Here is a 13,062-nt window from a genome sequence, read left to right on the forward strand (position 1 = left end):
CAGGATGAATGGATTTTGTTCCCCTCTGAATATACACTTTCAACTTTTGTGGCATGAAATAATCCTTTTGGTTTAGTTTGATGGTTAGTTCATTATTGGCAATGTAATGTTGCATTTTTTATCATAGACAAATATATAGAGACTACACGTACTTAGGAACTGGAAGAGTATGTTTATGTGATTTTAGAGAATACTGTTTTAACTGAGAGAAAAGCTGTATTTTCAAGTAGTTTGAACTCTGTGTCCTTGTTTTCATATTGGGGGTGGGGTGGGAGGTGGGCAGGAGGTTGCAAAAGGTTTTATGATGAACAGAATGATTCTTGGAATTACCACAATACAATGTAATCTCCATTGTAATCTTCTTTAGGAGAAGTTGTCATTTGTTTAAATACTGTAATTCTGGCCCAAGCACAGTGCCAGGTACTGCCAGAATGTGCAGTCTAAATATTTAATGAATGGCTAGATTATATGGGATGATTTCCAGGTGTGTACTTTTAGTGGTCTTTGGTTCTAGGGGCTAGAAAAATAAGTCTTACTGGTAAGGGTGAGAAAAACCCCAGACTTGTAAGCATGGATTACGTACTTAACAGGTGGTGATTCATGTATTACAGTTAATATATGCATGCACGGTTAAGTGCCTTATTGCTTTTTGATGCTTGTTTTTTTTTAGCCTGGTTAATTTCATATTAGTTGTTTATTAACTCCCTTGCAGTCAAGAGGTGACTTAAAGGCATCAGTTGTTAAAGTTTTTCATTTTATACCTCATTTCCTCTCATTCCATGCCTGGTTATTCATTTGCTAAAAGAGAGACATTTATTGTAGTCTTGAAATGGCCACAGATCTTAAAGTTTGGAACACACCGCAGATATAGCTGTGAAGAATGTCAACAGATGGTGTGAGAGGTGGAGGTAGTTGGCCTGTAGTTAATTTGCACAACACGGTGGAAAGGGGGAGCTGCAGGATTGGGCAGAGTTGGATCTGAATGCTAGCTTCAGTTAATGTCTGTTTCTTTTGGGATTGAAGAGAGATACAAAGCCAAAATCACTCTCAAAGCAAGGACCTTGTCTTATTCTCTGCTATATTTATAGCACATAGAAAGTGCTTAGTAGGTTCCAAATAAATACTTGATGGATGAATGAATGAATGAATGAATCGAGGGTAGTCTTAACCAACATCCTTGAGTTCATTTCTAAAGTTTTCTACTCTGATGCAGAGCATCTCTAATTTTTAGACATGATTTTAACATGTAAACATGACTGATCTGATTATAATTTTCATGTTCTGAAAATCATTCCTGTTTGTGCTTTTTTTAGAAACTCGAAGCCTGTAGTTAGAATGTGCCAGGCTAGTGGCAGGTACTGTCAGACAGATAATGGCTCACCTTCTTTGGCTATCTTTTTCTAGTTGAGATGAGACCAGAATATGCATATACATTGACATGTAATGAGGATTGAGTCATAATACAAGGGACTAAGTCATTGAATGCCTGAATGGGGACTCAGTGATTGCTTAGGAATTCAAAAGAAGGGAAGAAAATTGAGTTGAAACATCCTAGAGGAGCTTATAAGGAGGCAGGAGCTTTAAGAAGCTTAATGGGGGACTGGCACTGTGGCGCAGAAGGTTAAGCCTCCACCTGTGGTGCTGGCATCCTGTATGAGTGCTGGTTCAAGTCCCAGCTGTTCCACTTTGATCCAGCTCCCTGCTAATGCACCTGAAAAAGCAGTGGAAGATGGCCCAAATGCTTGGGCCCCTGCATCCATGTGGGAGAACCTGAAGAAGATGCTGCCGGCTCCTGGCTTTGGCCTAGCCTAGCCCCAGCCTTTGCATCCATCTGGGGAATAAACCAGCGGATGAAAGATCTCAATCTCTCCTTCTCTGTATCTCTGCCTTTCAAATAAATTAATAAATCTTTAATAAAGAAAAAAGTCTTAATGGATGAGTAGGAATCTATACATAGGAGAAATGAGAAAAGACTGTTCTAGGCAGTAAAGAGAGTAACTTTAAGATAAATTTGGTAATGTTCTAAATGTTTGTGATTCCTTTTTCTTTTTGAGTTGCTGGTGTTAGTTAACAGTACTAGGTTGCCCTTGACAGAATCCCAATGCAGACCTGAGAAAACATAGTTTATTAACTGGTGTAATTGAAAAATACAGGGTGGAAGTTCTGGGAGGGTTGGATCAAGGCATCAAATGATGTCAGAAATACCTTTTTGTCTTCTGTTCTCTACCTCTGCTTTCTCCTCTTTCTGTTTTCTTCTCAGGCAAGCTGTCCCTACATAAGAGCAAAGGTAGCTGCTGGTAACTGACTCCAGCTTCTGTTCTGCCAGTTTAGTAACTGCACCAAAAAGAAAACTCTTTCTCATTAGTGCCAGCTAGGCCTGCGGCTGCCTGCCTAGCCTGGGGAGTGAGTTCCCTTGTTAACTCCTTGGATCATCTCCAGGGCTGTGGGCGGTAGGTGTGGCTTCATTCTCAACTCACTCAGCAGTGATAAACTGAGAGCGGTTCCTCGGAAGATGATCACAAGGCTATTATCAAAAAAAGGGCCAGGACTGCAGATGTCATAGACGCTGGCTTGAGTCAAACCCATTTCCTTTCCTTGACCTTAACATGGACGACATGTCTGTGATAGCTTTTAGTCCTTTTCCTTGTTCTAGAAGATGTAAAAGTGGGTTGTTTCCATTTCCATTTTGATTTATAACAACCTATCAGTGAATCTACCTGTGACACTTATGTTTCTGGGTGGGTATATTCGTATAGAGCTTTGTTTAACACAACTCAAAGTGTGTCCTTATAAATGTGTTTATGGTGATTCAGTGTATTGCTGTAACTTATATGGTGATTTGATAGTTGCATTTAGACCGACTCTTGAGATCTAAATATGCATTTTGCTCATTTTGTTAATGGATTTTTAAAGATGTATTTATTTGAAAGGCAGAATTAGAGGGAGAGAGAGAGGTCTTCCATCTGCTGGTTTACTCCCCAAATGCCACAAAGGCTAGGGCTGGGCCAGGCTAAAGCTAAGAGCCTGGAACTCCCACCTGGGTCTCCCGTGTGGGTGGCAGAGGCCCAAGTATTTGGGCTATCCTCCACTGCTTTCCTAGGCACATAGGAGGGAGCTGGATTGTAAGTGGAGCAGCCTGGACTCGAACCAGTGCTTATATGAGATGCCGGTGTTGCAGGCAGCTTAACCCACTGTGTCATACTGCTGGCCTCTATTGAATTTTTTATTTTGATTTTATTTTTAAAAAAGATTTATTTATTTGAGAGGCAGTTACAAAGAGGTAGAAACAGAGATAGAAGTCTTCTATCCGCTGGTTCACTCTCCAAATGGCTGCAGTGGCAGGAGCTGTGCTGATCCAAAGCCAGGAGCCAGGATCCAGGAGCTTCTTCTGGGTCTCCCATGTGGGCAGGGGCCCAATCACTTGGGCCATCTTCCACTACTTTCCCAGGCCATTAGCAGAGAATGGGATCGGAAGAGGAGCAGCCGGGACTCAAACTGACACCCACATGTAATGCCGGCACCACAGGCAGTGGCTTAGCCTACTATGCCACAGAGCTGCCCTCCCTGCCCTCAATGAACTTTAACATGTAAGGAGACTTAGCCTGGCCTTTTTGCAGCACCTAGCACTCAGGCATTTGGAAACTCTTATTCCCTCTTGAAGCGCACCCTCCCACTCTGCTTCCCATCTGCTGGTTCCTCCTCAGTCCTCAGTGCTGGGGTTGTTGATGCTGCCTCCCCCACACACTGAACTCTGCCTTGCCGTGACAGTGCTTGTTCATCGTGGTACTTTTTCCTCCGTGAGCCTGTAGTTTCTGATTAACGTCTGTTCAGTGTGGGGTTCCTCCAGCTTCTGAGAGCGCTCCCAGCAGATGGGGAGGACCTACTCCAGTGTTTTCCTGGCATTGGCTCCAGTTAGGTCACAGAGCCATAAGTAAACACACCTTTTGAGGAGAGGGGGTCACTTTGAGACCAGTCTGACCCTCGCTGACCATTGGTGTTACGTGGGGGAGGGTTTCTTTATGGAGGAAGAGGTGATGTCGGGTAGGCCCCTGGCTCTGATTCTCCTGCTGAGCGAGCACAACTTGTGGGATGTGGAGCAAGTTTCTTTATCTAGCTCCACCTCTGCTCCTGGATGAAAACTCAGGTAGGCCTAAGACTGCTGCTGCTGTTCCCAGGTTCCCTCCTGTGAGTGCTGCACATTACAAAACATAATGTCAATTCAGCAGTCAAGGTCACCAGTCTAGAGGCATCACAGAACAGAGAGCTGAAGTTGAGGCTTCTTGCTCCCTCCCACTTCAGGCCTGCTCTAGACCAGACATCTGCAGTTGAGGAAGGTAGGTGGGCACCTTCTCTCTTTCCTCACCTGGTGCTTCTCTTTCTCTATAAGCTGTTTCAGGGGCCTCTTGTGTTGGAGCACATGAAAGGAAGTAAGGGAGCGAGGGCAGGTGCGTCCTCCTAAACAAGTGCAGAGCTCTTTGTGATTTGCAGGTGTCAGAGCTTGTTTTCTGAGCACTTTCCGTGGCATCCCCTAAGACTGCCGCACCTGGGCTGGGGGCCATCACTTGCCTTTAGTCTGATGAGACCAAATGCCTCTTCATCAGATTGTTTGTTGCCCCTCCAGGGAACCCTGGACCTGATCTGAAGTGACCCTCAGATGATTCTGTCTTGTATGTCGCCCACACCTGGTGCATAAGCTCACCAGTGTCCTTCGCCCAGACTAGGGGAGTGTGGGCTGATTCCATCATGTCAACTTATTTTAACCAGCCAGTGCTTTGTATTTCTCAAGTGTGAGACAATTGTGCCCACCCAACTCCACAGACCCATAGTGAGCAATGCTAATTTTTTAAATTATTTTATTTTATTTTTATTTTTTTGACAGGCAGATTGGACAGTGAGAGAGAGAGAAAGGTTTTCCTTTTCTGTTGGTTCACCCCTCAATGGCCGCTGCGGCAGGCGCGCTGCGGCTGGTGCACCGCGCTGATCCGAAGCCAGGAGCCAGGTGCTTCTCCTGGTCTCCCATGCGGGTGCAGGGCCCAAGCACTTGGGCCATCCTCCACTGCACCCCCGGGCCACAGCAGAGAGCTGGCCTGTAAGAGGGGCAACCGGGACAGAATCCGGCGCCCCTACCAGGACTAGAACCCGGGGTGCCGGCGCTGCAGGCAGAGGATTAGCCTATTGAGCTGCGGCGCCGGCCTATTTTTTTTATTTTTTAAAGATTTATTTATACGTTTGAAAGGCAGAGTGATAGAGAGAGAGATCGATCTTCCATCCTCTGGTTCAGTCTTCAAATGGCTGCAACAGTTGGGGCTGGGCCAGGCAGAAGCCAGGAGCTTCATCCAGGTCTCCCACATGGGTGGCAGGACCCAAGCACTTGGGCCATCCTCCACTAACCAGAGCGCTTATGGAAGGCCAGTGTCCCAGGCAGCAACATAACCTGCTCTACTGCAACGCCCGCCCCACAATCTTGTTGAAACTGTTGGGCCCTTCTCCTGGGCTTTTAAGGGGATGGGAAAGAGATGTGCGGCTCTGCCCTTGGCACAAACTGCTGGCTACACGTGAAAAATCCCTGATCTCCCACTCCTAGCACTTTATGTCACAGTTCAGATTCATTTTCAACCACTCTGTAGGAAACTTGGCATCTTGGTCTGATACTTCATTTTGCATTGTGATAGCTTGTATTTTGGTGCCTCAGAAGAAACTTATTCTTCCATGCATAGCTTCTTAGTGCAGGTGCTAAGTTTGCCCAGGAGGTGGAACTTCTTTGTGCTTTTGTCTTCAACATCCTGAGCACAATTTCTTATCTTCCAAGCCTGTGCCCCCAGCAGAGTGTCTGGCTCATTCATTCAGTTAGTGAGTATTTGTTGAGCAGTGTGCCAGTCCCCTGGGGATGCAGTAGTGAACAAAGCAGCAGGGTTCCTGTTGACAAGGAGGTTATGTTCTGCTTGTGCAGTCAGACATTAAATGCTACTGGGTTACAACTGTGAGAAATGCTACAAAGAAGTAGAAGATGTGTATGTGGGGGGGTGGAGACTGGCAAAGAGTCAGTCTTTGCTGATGGCAGGGGGTAAAGAGAGGCTTGCTTGGTGCTGTGTGAGCTGAACTCTAAAGGGTAAGCATTACTGAGGCACAGGGCAGAAGAGAACAGTGGTTCTAGGCCATGGATGAATTTGCTCCCCAGGGAACACTGGACAATATTTAGAGACAGCTTTCAGTTGTCACAGCTGGGGCGTGGTGGGTGGGAGAGTTGGTACTACTGGCATTTAGTGGGTAGAAGCCAGGGATACTGCTAAACATTTTATAATGCATAAGACAACCCCTCCACAGCAAAGAATAATCCAGCCCAAAATGTCAGTGGTGCTGAGATTGAGAAACCCTGTTCACAGTTTAGGAAACTGTGTGAAGGCCTTGAAATTAGGGTGTATGTGAGAAGGTAAATGGAAACTCACGTGATGAGAAGGCACCAAACAGAACTGTCCATCTAGGGAAGATTGGTGCAGTTGTTGGTGTCCTTTTCTGGGTACCTGGTAGATTAGGCACTAAGGACTTTGTTGTTTGTCCTGAGAACAGTGGAGTACCATTAAAGGTTATCATGTTCTGGAATCATGCAGCCTTCACAGCAAGGAATTATCAGGCCCCAAATGTCAATAAAGCCAGAAGTTTAGAAAGCTTAGATTAGAAGGATGAGAACTGCTGCAGGGCAGTTAACCTGTGGAAGCCTTGGCCTAGACTGGTGGAAGGACATAGAGAAGTGAACAGATGAGAGAAGTTAGGAAGCAAAATCATGTGGTCCCTGTGTTCCATTATGTGTCAGACACTCCTACAACGTTTTAAAACACAGAAGTAAGCAGCATAGACAAGTTCAGTTGCTCTCCCAGAGTTTAACTCAGTGTTCAGTGAATACTTATTATTAGAATTTATTTTTGTTCTCTGTTGTGATTGAGCTCAGTGAGGAGAGGTGGTTTAAATGAGATGCCTTGTGTAGGTGAGGCATCTTACATGGTGTTTGGGCAAGGCACCAGTGAGTGCTAATTCATGCCAAACGTCCCATCTCAGATCTGCTTTCCATATGGCCATGAGGCTCCTGCATGGTAGGAACAGGAGACCCCTCTGGGCAGATGCCAGTTGGGCTTCCCTTAGAAGGAGCAGAACAGCTCACAGAAATCTCTCTATCTCAGTGTGCTTTACTATGGTTATGAAAACAGAGGGAGCAAGAGCTTTATTAACTTAATGTGGCTCCCACTATGATAACATACAGGCTTCTCTAATTCCTCTAAAACGTAACAAGCCTAACTATGTATTATATAGATTCGTGGTGTATCTTTAAATTACTATTGCTCTCTGGTTCTAACGGTTCAAGACGGTTCTAACCGTCTTGTGATCCAAGTGCAGGATCTTTAGCAGGTAATTAGCCTGTGTGTGATGCATGCATGCACTAAATTAGACTGGAAAAAATGAAATGTTGGCTGGCGCCATGGCTCACTTGGTTAATCCTCTGCCTGCAGCGCTGGCATCCCATATGGGCACCAGGTTCTAGTCCCGGTTGCTCCTCTTCCAGTCCAGCTCCCTGCTGTGGCCCGGGAAGGCAGTGGAGGATGGCCCAAGTGCTTGGGCCCTGCACCCGCGTGGGAGACCAGGAAGAAGCACCTGGCTCCTGGCTTCGCATTGGCACAGCACTGGCCATAGTGGCCATTTAGGGGGTGAACCAAAGGAAGGCCTTTCTCTCTGTCTCTCTCTCTCACTGTCTGTAACTCTACCTGTCAAATAATCAAAATAAATAAATAAATAAATAAATAAATAAAAAATGAGATGTTACAGACTTAAGTCACAGTCTAACAGAAAGTGAAATGCATTCTATGATCAGACTAAAAAATGTATTGCCCCAAATCATTTTCTAATATTGATGCTGCTTTTAGAATTCTAGTTTGTTCTTTCTCTCTTGAAAGGCTCTTTTCATTACCTCATTCTCAACTTCATTTCTGTCTGTCATTAATTTCAACTTGGGTAAAGCTTCTTTACCAAATTTTCAAAAGCTTTTTATGCAATAAATTTCTGGAGGTATTTACTCTAGGCCAGGTTCTCTACTGCTTGTTACAAACACAGGATGGTTTTCTTTCTCCTCTTGAGGAACTCATGGTCCAGACAGGAAGATAGATGGACAAGCAGATAGACAACCTTAAAATGCATTGTAATAAATGAAGTTGAAGAGACAGGCTTGGGTACTAGGCAAGCTTCCTCAGTCAAATGGTATCTGAGTTTGGTCTTGAAGAGGGTGGCAGAGGGAAGAAAGGAGAGCCTTTTGTTTTTGTTTCCTTTCAAAGTATGCCATAGGTGTAAAGGTGTGGGTATGAGAGGCATTGTTGCCTTCCAGGAACAGAAGTGGTTCAGAAGGGCTGGGCATTTGGGAAGTGACAGGGAATGCAAACTGAAGAGGCAGGCAAGGACCAGTTTAGGACCTGCCAGTTGGGTGGTGCTGAGGGATTTGGGGCCCGTCAAAGCATTTTAAACAAGACATAATGATATCAAATCAGTGTTTAAAACAATTGCTGTAGAGGTAATGTGGCAGAGATAATGAATTGTAGGTAGAAGAGAACTGGCAGCAGGAAACTAGTTTGTAGTAGGAATCTGGGTGAAAATCCTATGTTGACTGTAGTGCTTCAGAATCAGCAGGCTTTGAACATAATTGTACAAAAGCCTGAAAGTTTGGTGTCTTTGTTTTTGGAAATATGCATTACTTATTACCGCCTTATTGTTTGACTTAGTGTAAGTCTCTTTATTTTAAAATTGCCCTTGTGGGGCCCACATTGTGGTGTAGTAGATAAAGCCACAGCCTGAGACACCAGTATCTCATATGGGTGCCAGTTCATGTCCCTGCTGCTCCACTTCTGATCTTGTTCCCTGGTAATGCACCTGGGAAAGCAGCGGAGGATTGCCTGAGTGCTTGGGACCTGTACCCACACTGGAGACAGGGAAGAAGCCCCTGGCTCCTGGCTTCAGCTGGCCCAGCTTTAGCCTTTGAGGTATTTGGGGAGTGAACAAGCAGATGGAAGATCTTTTTCACTCTGTCTCTCATTCTCTCTTTCTGTAACTCTGTCTTTCAAATAAGTTAAAAAAAAAAAAACTTAAAAAATAAATTGTCCTTGCTGGATAATATTTAAAGTAGATTAGGAGAAAGTATTGTGGCACAGCAGGTTAAGCTGCCACTTGGGATACTTGCATCTCATATTGGAGTGTCAGTTCAAATCCTAGCTCCTCCAATTCGTATCCAGCTTCCTGTTAACATGCCTAGGAGGCAGCAGATAATGGTCCAAGTAGTTGGGTTCCTGCCACTCATGTGGGAGACCCAGATGGAGTTTCTGACTCCTAGCTGTAGCCTGGCCCAGCCCTAGCCATTGCAGGTATTTGGGGAGTCAACCAGAAGATGGAAGATCTATCTCTTCAGTCTCTCCCTCCTCTCTGTCACTCTTCCTTTCAAATAAACAAATTAAATAAATCTTTTGAAACATTAAGCCTAAAGAAAAATTTAAATATTTATGTAAAAATAACTGTCTTTTCAAAAGCAACAGAAATTCAGTGAAGTGGCATTTTTTAATTCTTAAAAATCCCTTTTAATGTCTGGCTTAATGAAAGACAAATGGAATGAGATTGTTCTGCGTTAGCCTATTGCAATCTCAAATGGTCTGTAGGTGTGAGAGAACTCCAGCGTGTTCTCATGAGAGAATGAGAATAAAAAAGTAAATAATGTGTTATAAAAATAGTTCCGACAGCGAGGACCACTGAAAAGGGTCTTGGGACACAGCACTTTGAGAACTGTTGGCTTACTTCTGCAGGCTGACATCAGTGACTAGAGTACTTTAATGCAAGCTACTCTCTCTTTTTTAAAAATTGTTTATTTAAAAGGCAGAGTGACAGAAGAGATCATCTATTTGCTGGTTTACTCTCCAAATCCCCACAACAACCAGGGTTGGGTCAGGCCAAAGCCAAGAGCCAAAAGCTCTATCCTGGTCTCCCATATGGGTGGCAGGGACCCCAGTACTTGGACTATCATCTGCTACCTTCCCAGGTGCATTAGCAGGGAGCTGGGTGGGAATTAGAGTAGCTGGGACCTAAGCTAGCAGTCCAATATGGGATGCAGATGTCCCAAGTGGTGGCTTAACCTGCTGTGCCAAAATGCCTGTCCTAGGTTTAATTTTAATATAGTAGATAGCAGACATAATCCATATATATATATTTAAAGATTTTTAAAATTTATTTGAAAGAGTTACACAGGAGAGGCAGAGAGAGAGAGGTCTTCCATTAGCTGGTTCACAACCCAGATGGCTGCAATGGCCAGAGCTGTGCTGATCTGAAGCCAGGATCCAGGGGCTTCTTCTGGGTCTCCCACATGGGTTCTGCGGCCCAAGGACTTGGGCCATCTTCCACTGCTTTCCCAGGCCATTGCAGAGAGCTGGATTGGAAGTGGAGCAGCCACGACTCAAACCGGCATCCATATGGGATTCTGGCACTGCAACTGGTGGCTTTCCCTGCTACACTACAGTGCTGGCCCCACATTTTTAAATTATTTATTTATTTGAAACCCTGAGTGACAGAGTGGGAGAGACAGAGAGAAAGAGATCTTCCATCCAATGGTTCATTCCCCATATGGCTGCAGATGTTCAGGGCTGGGCCAGAGGAAAGCCAGGAGCCAGAAACTATCTACATCTTCCACATGAGTGGCATATTTCAAGTCCTTGGACCATCATCTGCTGCCTTCCCAGGTGTACCAGCAGGAAACTAGGTCACAGGTGGAGCAGCCAGGACTTGAACTGGTGCCCCAGTATGGGATGCTGGAGTTGCAGGCAGCAGCTTAACCTGTTGCACCACAACACCAGACCCAATCCACATACATTAAAAAAAAAAACACACACACACAACTCTGGGGTCTTCAGTAATTTTTTTTATTAAGCATTTGAAAGCAGGGGTGGGGAACCTTTTTTCTTCCAAAAATTTTTTGGATATATATATTGATGTTATCATTCATGGCCACACAAAATAATAAACTTAAAAATTAGCATGCTATAGATTTTTTATTTTTATATTTATTAATTTATTTAAAAGGTAAAGTTAGAGGAGAGACAGTGAGAGATCTTTAATCTGCTTGTTCACTCTCCAAGTGACCGCAATGGCCAGGGCTGGGTCAGGCAGAAGCCAGGGGCCAGGGGCCAAGAGCTTCATCTGGGTCTTTCATGTGAGTACAGTGCCTCAAGAACTTGGGCCATCTTCCACTGCTTTCTCAGGTATATTAACAGAGAGCTGGCATGAGAGTGGAGCAGCTGGCACTTGAACCAGTGTCCATATGGGGTGCTGTCACACCTGCTGCACCACAGTGCTGGCCCATGCTGTAGATTTACTGAATTTTGAGGTTCGCTTGTGGTTGCCTTGACAGGACCAGAACAAATGATTTCACGGACTTCATATGACCTGATCCACAGTCCACACATTTCTTACCCCTGGTTCAAAGGGATCCTGAGACCAAAAAGTTTGAGAGTTGTTGTTTCAAGCATTTAAAAAGGAATATATCTCTATCATATAAGAACAGATAGGGGCTTGTGCTGTGGTATAGTGGGTAAAGCCACTGTCTGCAGTGCCGGCATCCCATATTGGCGCCGGTTCAAGTCCCGGCTGCTCTAGTTCCAATCCAGCTCTCTGCTATGGCCTGGGACAGCAGTAGAGGATGGCCCAGATCCTTGGGCACCTGCACCCGTGTGGGATACCCAGAAGCTCCTGGCTCCTGGCTTCAGATCCGCACAGCTCCAGCCATTGCAGCCATTTGGGGAGTGAACCAGAGATGGAAGACCTCGCTCTCTCTTTGCCTCGCCTTCTCTGTGTAACTCTGACTTTCAAATAAATAAATAAATCTTTAAAAAAAAAAAAAAAACAGGTGTAAGTCACTGGCATCTCATCTCTCACAACTCTTCTTCTGTTACAACTCATATTGCCACCAGAGTACATTTTAAAGCCCCTTGTACATAATAGAAAATGCAGGCTCCTTTCAGTGGGCTTTTTTTTTTTTTTTTAAGATTTATTTATTCATTTGAAAGTCAGAGTTACACAGAGAGAGGAAAGAGGCAGAGAGGTCCTCCATTCGATGGTTCATTCCCCAATTGGTAGCAATGGCCGGAGCTGTGCCAATTCGAAGCCAGGAGCCAGGAGCCTTTCTGGGTCTCCCACACGGGTGCAGGAGCCCAAGAAACCGGGCCATCCTCCACTGCGTTCCAAGGCCATAGCAGAGAGCTGGATTGGAAGTGGAGCAGCCGGGCCTTGAACCGGCGCCCATATGGGATGCCGGCACTTCAGGCCAGGGCATCAATCTGCTGCCACAGCGCTGGCCCCCCAGTGGCTTTTAAGTACAGCCCTAAGTGTGTCAGCCTGTCCCCTTCTCTGAGCAACCTGTGTCATGTAACCACATGTATCATATAACTGTTTCTACAAAAATTTCTATAACAATGTCCCTAAAATTTCTTGGCTAAGAAGGGGACCTTTATCCAGGTCTCTTACATGGGTGCTGGGGCCCAGGCACTTGGGCCATTTGCAGCTTTCCCAGGCACATTATCAGGGAGCTGGATCAGAAGTGGAGCAGCTGGAACTCAAACTAGCACCCATTTGGGATGCTGGCACTGCAAACAGCAGCTTAACCCACTGTACCTCAGTGCCAGCCCCTAAACTCTGGCTTAAAAATGACAGTTATGTGGGCTGGTGTGGCAAAGCAGATTAAGCCACCTCTTGTGACATCGACATCCCATATCGGCAGCGGTTCAGGTCCCATCTGCTTCTCTTAGGATCCAGCTCCCTGCTAATGCCCCTGGGAAAGCAGTGAAAGATGGTCCAAGTGCTTGGGCCCCTGACATCCATGTAGGAGACCCTGTAGAAGCCTCTGGCTTTGGCCTGGTCCAGCCCTGGCTGCTGAGGACATATGAGGAATGAACCAGCAGATGGAAGATATCTTCATCTCTCCCTCCCTCTGTAACTCTGCCTTTCAAATAAATAAGTAAACTTGCTAAAACTGACAGTTATGGTCTCTCTGGG

The 13,062-nt window shown here is 45.3% G+C and overlaps 1 protein-coding gene across 2 annotated transcripts in view; it reads left to right on the plus strand.

Moving 5' to 3' along the window:
• Positions 1–13,062, plus strand: part of GNPTAB (N-acetylglucosamine-1-phosphate transferase subunits alpha and beta) — an 88,694-nt gene that overhangs the window by 1,120 nt on the left and 74,512 nt on the right. The gene's annotated exons all lie outside the window — the stretch shown is intronic.

The sequence above is a fragment of the Lepus europaeus genome, chromosome 10, assembly GCF_033115175.1.
Source record: "Lepus europaeus isolate LE1 chromosome 10, mLepTim1.pri, whole genome shotgun sequence".
NCBI classification, from domain to species: domain Eukaryota; kingdom Metazoa; phylum Chordata; class Mammalia; order Lagomorpha; family Leporidae; genus Lepus; species Lepus europaeus.